We start from the raw sequence: 8,709 nt of genomic DNA on the forward strand, positions 1-8,709 counted from the left end.
AATTCCTTCACAAATTGGTTCAAGTAGATCAGACGCCAGAATCTAAGCTTTTACCCTCACTGCATCTAAGTCTCAGGTAGCCATCTTCTTCAGCTGCCAGCCCTGAAAACAGCACCAAGAGGTCTATGTGGGATAGAGTAGCAGATAGGAAAGATAAGGCAATTGGGTCATTGTTTCTCCTTCTCTCTGAGATACATGGTATATAGTTTATTTTTTGCCATTCTCAGTATTTCTCTCCTATCAGATATTGAAATGATTAGTCAAATTGTCTCTCTTTTTTTCCCTTTCAGTTATTTCACATATTGCTACAGGGTATTACAAAATGATCTAATCTTTCTGGACCACACATCCTGGCAGTTTGTTACAAGAGCAGGAAAACAAAAAACAAAAACAAACAAAAAAACTCTTCTCATTATTAATGTTGTAAATCCACTTTTGAAAACTATCCCAAGAAAATACCCCTTCCCCACAAAATAGTACTTGTCATCTTAAGTGGTTTACACAGGACTTAGTAATTTACAGTATTTTCATATGCAATCTATCTAGAGCTATGTTCATATTAGCAAAAAGTTACAAAGAACTAAAAGCTACTCATATGCATTAGTGGGTCAAATTGAGGCCCCTCAAAAAATATGTCTACCCAAAACCTCAATATGATATTACTTGGAATAAGAGTCTTTGTGGCTATAATTAAGGATATCAAGATGAGACCATCCTGGATTAGTACAGGTCCTGGATTCAAAAACCATGTTTCCTTTAAAGAGAAAAAGAGAAGAAGATATGGAAACAGAAGAAGGCTAAGTGAAGATAGAGGCAGAGATTTGAAATATATTGTCCAAAGTCAAAGAATACAGAGCCACCAGAAGCTGGAGGAAGCAAGGAAGGATTCTTCTCCAGAGCCTTCAGTGGGAGACAACTTGGTTTTGGACTTCTGGCTTCCAGATGTGTGGGAGAATAAATATCTGTTGTTTGAAGCCATTAACTTGTGGTGATTTGTCACAGCAGCCCTAGGAAATAAATACACATAGTAAGGACATAGAACTGATGGAAGTAGAATAGGGTATGATATTATATGGAAAAAGATGCAGAACTCAAAATAGTAGATATGTGTTTATAAGGAGTACATATGAATGTATATTGAAGAGACTATCTAGACTATTTTATTTGCATTATTATTTTTTAAGTAAGGTTGTTTGAATGAATAGACAGCATTTCACATACTAAGTCCAGTCATCCCATGTGACAGTAGAGCCAAGATAGCACCCACACAATTTTTCTGGTCAATTTTATTTTTTTGGTTTTTGACTCTGATAATATTGCCTCACAAAACCATTTTTAAAAATTTAAGTAACCACCAAAATCTTACCCACTTGCACATGCTTCCATGTAGGGGACTCTTGAGTCTGCTTATCTTTGTTTTTTTTTTTTGTTGTTGTTGTTTTTTTTTTTTTTTTTTTTTTTTTTTTTGGTGGTGGGAGTGCTAGGGATTAGAACCAAGGACTTCCCCATGCTAAGCACGTTCTACCACTGAGTTACACTCCCAGCCCGTGAGGTGAGGAAACTGAGACCCCCAAAATTAAGTGATTGTTTGCAACAAAAACAAAAAAGAATGAGAGGTGTAAAAAATTAGAAGATTTTGTATGTGTGTGTGCCTCTGAAACAGATAATTGTCACTTATGGAGACCATGAAATGCATGAATGGGATAAAACACCAACAAGTACCAAGAGGGGAGAGAGTAGGATCCCCCAGAACGTTCCAGAAAATTAGTGTCCAGAAGGTTATATTACAAGTACATATTTTATCATTATCCAAATCATGCCACTTCTTAGAAAAAAATAAAAGGCAAGGAATGAAGTGTGTGCGTAATATACTACGATTGTGGTTTTTTTTAATAAAAGGAAAAAATAGGATATATTTGTTTTGTACATACAAAGAAACTTCAGAAGAATAAATTAGAAACAAATAGTAGTGGTTGTTCCCAGGGGTGGGAGAACTTGCTTGATGAAAAATCATTGGCTTTTAACAATAGACCTTTTCATATTTCTTGGGTTGTTTTGGAGGGAGATGCTAGGGGTTGAACCTAGGGCCTTACCCATGCTGTGCATGTGCTCCCTGATTCATATCCCCAGTATCTCCTCATACATTTAAAAAGGCCATATGAAAGCATTGCATATTTAGAAAATTAAATGTGTTCTTAAATGAATATATAAAATAGATAAATATATAAAATGAATATATAAAATATAATTAAAACCATCTGCAGAGCATAGTTACTATGCCGAGAATCAGGAATCAGAGGAGGGTTCCTTTTCCTGCACTATGATGCGTATGTGTGTGATACTGAGTTCTACCACTACTGGCTCAGCCCTCCCCATCTCATACTTACTTAACAGCAATAATAGTAACTAGCTTCTCCTCATGATATGCCATGCACTTTTTTTTTTTTTTTTAAGTACTGGGGATAGAACCTGGGGCCTCAACATATGCTTTTGCCTTCTAATTTTATTTTTGAGACAGAATCTCACTAAGTTGTTCAGGCTGGCCTCAAACTTACTTTCCTCCTGCCTTAGTCTCCTGAGTAGCTGGGACTACAGATGGGTGCCACCATACCCAGCTTCCTGCAATTTTTAATTGTTTCATGAGTTTTAGTACCATTTATTCCTTTCAATAAACCTATAAATACTGTTACTATCCTCACTTTACAGATTAAGAAATTAAGGTACAGGAAAGGTGATTTTCCCAGGGTCAAAGAAGGAGAGCCAAGATTTGAACTTCGCATTATGATCTCAGCGTCCACATTTTTATACACCACCCCACACTGCCCATCATTTGACCAGTGAAAGTATTCCATTTGGGTTTAGCCTTTATTTCTCAAGGAATCTTGCAGGGTCTGGGGATACAGCTCAGTGGTAGAGCATGTGCATAGCATGCACAAGGTCCTAGGTTCCCTCAGTACCAAAACAAAACAAAGTCCTGTAATGACTTATGTGTCTCCTGGGAGGATTAATAAAGCATGTCTTTTATTGCCCCTGGAAACAGGTAAATGTCATCTAGGAGGCCATGAGATCCATGAATGAGATAGAATATCAATGAGTGCTAAAAGGGGAGCAGGTAGGATCCACAGAATGTTCCAGAGCAGTGGGTACCAGCTGGAAGGAGGTTGCTGTCTGTTGACCAAGTCCAAAGACTCAGAAAGACTGGGTGTCTCTTGCAGGGTGACAAGGCAGTTTTACCAGCTTCCGGCTTGGCACTAGACTAGTGAGGATGAGCAAAACTCTCAGGCAACTGCTTGGAAGGAACCAGAGATATAGAGAGGCTTCTTTCAAAGAAAACAGCCAGTTAGTTGGAATTCAGCTACAGTAGCTGGTAATCAGGAGTTCAGCTCATCCGGTGAGTCATCTGATGGAACCATCAGCTTGTATTTATATCTACAGAAGGTCGCCTGCCAGGCTGTCTTTGTCATCGCTGGTACATTTGAAAAGGAACACTTGCTGCTCTTTCTTTCTGGTAGGCTGAGGAATGCCTCTGCTAAAGCAGGTGCCAAAGCCACTGTCCCTCCTTCTCGCCAACCTCACTCATCAGCTCTGATGCTTACGTTATTGCTCCCCAATTTTTGCTGCTTCTATTTCTTCCTTCCTCTAATACCCAAGGCCAGAATTCAAGTTCATTCAACAAATCTTTATTACATGGATTTTTCCATTCATGGCCTCATTCTAAGTACTACAGGGATGGCAAGAAAAAGACCTCTGGTGCCAAACTAGGTTAAAATCCCAGCTCTACCACTTAAGGTGGGATGCAGGGCAAGTTCCTGAGCCCTTCTGTGTCTGTTCTGTCATCTCTAAAATAGAGATAATAATACCTACCTCACTGGTTTGTTATGATTCAATTCATTAATATATATTAATTATTAATTAATATATTATTAATTATTAATTATTATTAATTATTTGTTTGTTATAAGATTCAATTCATTAATATGTATTAATTATTAATTAATATATATTATTAATTATTAATTATTATATATAAAGTCCTTTGAAAGGTGCCTGTCACATCGTAAACACCTTAAAAATGTTAGCTTTTATTATTGTTATAGAGGATATGGTCTTACCTCACACCAAAGACTTCCATCCAGTTGAAGAGATAAGATATGACCCATTAAAACAGTTTAAGAACAAATGTCTTCTGTCTTAGTGACTTGACTATCAAGTACAAGAGAATGACTGGAAAGAGAAATATCATGGCAGTGGCCAGCGAAGGCCTCACACAGAAGGAGAAATATGGATGAGTAGTGAGTTGATGTCTGATAGACTATGGAAAAATGAAATATAGGGAACAGCTTGAGTGGGTATGGTAATGAAGCTACCCACAAGAAGAACAAAGGCCAAGAGGTCAGATGGAGGACATGGCAGGGAGGCTGTGTGTTGAAATTTTCTCTGCAGTTGGATATGGAATTAGACAAACTCTGAGATGTCAAGAATGGAGCTGATGATGGGGAAACATTCAGATAAAAGAAAGCTCTCCAAGGGAAAGAGCATGTAGAAAGAGAAAAACACCTTAAGGATTCACTCACTCCAAGTTTGAAGGCTGAGGGAAAATGAGAAACAAGATAAGGAAATAGAGAAAGAGAAAGAGTAGTCAGTTGAGGCTAGAGATGAAGCAAGGAGCCAAGCAAGGGAGGTGTTCTACTGCACTTGAAAATAAGTCTTTTGTAAAAAATATGGTGGCTTACTGGTAGAGCACTTGCCTAATGTGTGTGGAGCCCTGGATTCTACCGGCAGCATGGCAATAAAAAGTAAAGTAAAATAAAATTTGAGAATTTTTTTTTCCCAGAACTTAAGATCTCTGAAAGTGAGAACCTCTTGGTTATATTTTAAGCATTCTACAAATCAGTTTTCTGCCTAAGAAAACTTTCCATATAAATAGCATTAATATTATTATTAAAGTGGTCTCACTGCCCCCACTAACACATTTCTACAAAACTCCTTTTGGTTTTCAACCAAATCTCTGAACATTATCTTGTCAGTCTCCATCTAATCTAATGTCCCCATGCCTCTACCTCAAATGGTACAAAGTGACAAGGAGATATTAAAAGTTTCAAAGAGGCTGTTGGAAAACAGGAGCTGGGAAAGAAAACTAAATATGAACTTGGGTCACTAGCAATAAAATTAGAAATGGGTCATAAAATCCCAGCTGTGTATTTGGATCTGACCTATTGGCAAGAGTGGATACACGTGGGCATGCCATGATTCCATGTGCATCTCAAGCTGTTCAACCTCACAGACAAGAGCAACTCTGCATAGCCCCTTGTCCTCAGCCCTCCCTTTCTGAGATCACATTCTCTCTCTGGGGCAGAGGACACCCAGCCCTGTTGGTCTCTATCAATGCACAAACCATTCTGTCTTCAAACTGTCATTTTCACTAGATTCTCAAAAGGTCAGAGCTGTCCAGAGGATTGGATGTTTAAATTAAAAAGAGAAAATCAATATTAACAGTGATTATCACTGAGTGGAACCACAAGACCTGTATTTCTTCAATTTAGCTTTTAAATATTTTCTAAAATATATTTACAGTAGGCTCCCTCTCCTCATCCAAGGGAGATACTTCAAGACCCCTAATTAGTGCCTAAAACTGGAGAAAATAGCAAACCCTATGTATACTACATTTTTTTCCTATACATACACACCTACGATAAAGTTTAATTTATAAACTAGGTACAAGAAGAAATTAATAGTATCTAAAAATAATATAGAACAATTATAATGATAAACTGTAATAAATGTTATGTGAATATGGTTTTTCTCAAAAGATCTTACTGTACCGTTTATATACTCTGCTTTGAGTCCATTTCTCCTTCCAGATACAATCTCAGACGTTAACTTTTTCTTTCTCTTAAACAAATGATAGTATACTACACCCTTACACATAATTTTTTTTTAAACTTCATTTGGAATCAGCACATGTAGAACTTCCTAATTCTTCACTACTATGTATTATTTCATTGTGGTACTAACCTGGTGTTGACCACAGGAAACTGAAACTATAGAAAGCAAAACTGGGAATAAGTACTTTAATCATTGTTTTAAAGCAAAACAGGACTGAGGATGCAGTCAGTGTTAGGGCTTTTTCTTTCTGCAATTTCTTCTGGCTATTTTAACCAGGTGGAAAGAACTGACTGAGTGCAGATTTAGGGGGAAAAAAAATTGTACGTCTAGAGTGTGAAAAGGTCTTCCCCAACCCCATGCAGTTAAGGTAGTTACTGGGCAGGCGGAGCTGCATGCTTTGTGTTGGCAGAAAAGTAACAAAAAGAGGTATGATCATGGCCTGTGAACCATAATCCTGGGGAGAAAGTGGAGAGTTTCAGCACACTAAAAAGGAAAGGTGGAGCTGGAGCTGGGGCTCAACAGTAGCACGCTTGTCTAGCATGTGTGAGACACTAGGTTTGATCTCAGCACCACACAAAAAGTAAATAAATAAAACAAAGGTATTGTATCCGTCTACAACTAAAATATTTTTTTAAAAAGGAGAAGGTAGCTGCTTGGGAGGCAAAAGTAGAAGGGTCACTTGAGTCCAGGAGTTCAAGGGCAACTGGGCAACAGGAACTGGGCAACTGTTCCTGGGCAACATAGTGAGACCCAATCTTTACAATTAGAAAAAACTGGAAAAGGGATAGACTCTGTGATCCTAGTAAACATGAAATAATACATAGCAGTGAAGAATTAGGAAGTTCTACATGTGCTGACAGGGAACAAAGATCCCAAATGAAGTTTAAAAAAAAATTGTGAGTAAGAGTGTAGTATACTATAATTTGTTTAAGAGAAAGAAAAAGTTAACATCTGAGATTGTATCTGGAAGGAGAAACAGACTCAAAGCAGAGGTGGCCTCTGGGGAGGAAATGGGGGGATATGGAAAGAACAGGGTAGAAAAACAGATTTTCTTTTCCATGAATTTTGTACCTTTTGCATTCTGTACCATATATATAAAACTCTGTATGGTCTTCATATACACACATGCAGATACATACATGCAAGAGTGGGGGTCACTTGTATGAAACCATGAAGTAGCATTTTTTCTGATCCCCTTTTTATAAGAACCCTACATCCTCCTCCAGGTACTAGCTATTCTGCTGCCTACCCTCCTCCACCCCTTGATTTCCCACAGTATCCTAATTTTTCTTCTCCACTTTACTCTATCCCTTCAGCCTCCCCTATTCCTGCTAAGCACCCCTGCAGTGAAAAATATCTGTTCCTTGTTGCATTCCTTCAGAACCCTGCAGAACTAATCAATTAACCCTTGTTAAATTTTCCCCTCTCGGATAGATCCACCTATAATGAACTTCATCCCAGAGGTGACAGTGAGGATTTGGAGGGCAAGTGAGAACACCATGCCTGAGACTTGAGAGACCTGAGTCTCATTTAGGTTCTGTGACTTGGAGCAAATTGTTTTACTTTTCTGGGTCTCAACTTCTTTAACTGAAAAAGAGGGCTACAAGATGTGATCTGCCACTGAGGCTCTTTTCACATCTAACATCCCCCAAATCCCACCATGCACTGTACTTCTCTGATTCCCATCCCCCTCTAAATTGCTGGTGTGTGTTGTATGTGTTGAACGGCACCATCCAAGTGCATGCCACATAGATCATTTTAAATAGACTAGGAACCTCAGTTTAAAAAATACAAAGAAACAGATGAAATTAGTTTTAACAGATTTTATTTAACCCAATATATCCAAAAACTATCACTTAAACATGCAATCAACATTAAAAAATCAGTTTCCTTTTTTTTTTTTTTTTTTAAATTTGGTCTTCAACAATCAGGATGTATTTTACAATTACAAAACATCTCAATTTGGACTAGCCATATTTCAAATGCTCAAAAGCTATATTTGGCTGATGGCCAAAGTACTGAACACTGCAGGTTTAGAAAGTCTGAAAAGAAAGCCCTCCCTTCACTTTGACATCATTAAGTCCAGAAATGAGCACAGCCTACATCCATAGCTAAGGTGAGGTCACAGGAGCAGGATGAGTTCTGAGTTCCTCACCTGGTAGCTGTGGTTAGGTACCAGAGAGCACTGTAGAATTCAGGACAAACAACAAAGATCCTAAAGGCCTGAAAGCTGAATGACACTGGGGAGCTTGAGGGAGAACAAAAAAATGAGTTGTACATAATCAAGTCTTTATGTTCAGGTTTTTCACAACACAAAACAGCACAAATTCACCAAAAGCATGTAGCCCTTTTATGTCACTTACATTCTCATTAAACCCTCTGAGCACCTTCTCATTTCTAGGTTCCTCACTGGGCCCTGGGATACAGCTGGACCCTGGTAACTGCAACCACTCACAAGAGCTCCTCCCTGGGGCAGTATGTGCTAAGTGCTTCCTATGAATAACCTCTTTACTCATCCAAAAGTCCTTGTGAGATAAGAATTTAAGAGATGAGAACCTGAGGTTGAGAAAGAATAGATTACATAAAGGATCAGAATCCTACTCTTAAAAGCCACCACAGCCACACTACCAGCCTCAAACAGCTCAGAGCACTCAAGGCAATGAGGAATTATGCAACAATAAGGTCACAAGGGATAAGAAAAAGAAAGAGAGAGAGAGAGAGAGAGAGAGAGAGAGAGAGAGAGAGAGAGAGAGAGAGAGAGAGAGAGAGAGAGAGAGAGAGAGAGAGAGAAGAAAGAAAGAAAGAAAGAAAGAAAGAAAGAAG

The sequence above is a fragment of the Sciurus vulgaris genome, assembly GCF_902686455.1.
Source record: "Sciurus vulgaris genome assembly, chromosome: 5".
NCBI lineage: Eukaryota > Metazoa > Chordata > Mammalia > Rodentia > Sciuridae > Sciurus > Sciurus vulgaris.